Here is a 1,299-nt window from a genome sequence, read left to right as displayed (position 1 = left end):
AGTTATTAGTAGTTTCTAGTAGGTATCGGTAGTTACTAAATAGTAGTTGTCGGTAGTTGCTAGTAGTTACTAGTAGTTTCTGGTAGTTCTTGATATTTACTAGTAGTTAGTGGTAGTTATTAGTAGTTTCTTGTAGTTACTGGTAGTTGCTGGTAGTTACTAGCGGTTACTAGTAGTTGGTGGTAGTTATTGGTGGTTACTAGTAGTTACTGGTAGTTGTCGGTAGTTACTAGTTGTTAATGGAAGTTCTTGGTATTTACTGGTAGTTTTTGGTAGTTACTAGTAGTTCCTAGTAGTTATCGGTAGTTACTAGTAGTTGCTGGTAGTTCCTAGTAGTTAATAGTAGTTACTTGTAGTTACTAGTAGTTAATAGTAGTTATTGGTAGTTACTAGTAGTTTTTGGTAGTTACTAGTGGTTACTAGTACTTACTGGTAGTTACTAAACAATTATTGGATGAGGTTGAGCATAATATCATGAATTATCAAAACCGATGTCGGTGTTATCTTGTGCCGAAGCCTTCGGCAGATAATACAGTCACGAGGTTTTGATAATTTATGATATCATGCGAAAACCGAATTCAATAATTGTCTTGTTGTCGGTAGTTACTAGTAGTTACTAGTGGTAAATGGTAGTTCTTGGTATTTACTAGTAGTTACTGGTAGTTACTACTAGTTATCAGTAGTTACTAGTAGTTACTGGTAGTTAGTAGTAGTTATCAGTAGTTACTAGTAGTTGTGTAAAACCTAATGATTAACACGAAATTTATTTTAGACTGAAATGTTTTTTTAGTGGTATTATACTGATGATAGGTAGAAATACATTTAAATGAGAGTGCTGGGAAAACAGCCCAACGGGAATATCTGGATTCATAAGGCTATGAGCTCTTTTTTTCTTGCTGGGAGCAACTGTGATGTCGTTTCATTACCGTACGATTCTCGAAACAGACTTGAACTGTCCTGTGACAGTGGCCCATGGCCCAAGCAGCACAGGTAAAACCACTGCTCTTCTTTCAGAACTTTCACTTTTCTGACGTTTGAAGGCCAAAAGAATAATTTCTACTCAAGGGGGACCAAAGAAAGCTTTGTATCAATTTTGGCAAGGCAGACAGTTCCTATTGGCTTAGACGACCCACAGTCAGTGAAGAACATATGCGAGCTGCTCATTAATTGACCTCTTCCGAGGTGCAAAAAACACAAGCGTGAAAAGAGGTGCCAGTAAGCCACTTGGCACAGTACTGACAAGTGCAAATTTTACACCGACAGAAAGTGTAAGGTACCACTTAGTAATCTTAATCGACG

This window comes from Porites lutea, chromosome 4 (assembly GCF_958299795.1).
Source record: "Porites lutea chromosome 4, jaPorLute2.1, whole genome shotgun sequence".
NCBI classification, from domain to species: domain Eukaryota; kingdom Metazoa; phylum Cnidaria; class Anthozoa; order Scleractinia; family Poritidae; genus Porites; species Porites lutea.
The sequence above is the reverse complement of the archived record's forward strand: the minus strand, read 5'-3'. Positions refer to the sequence as shown.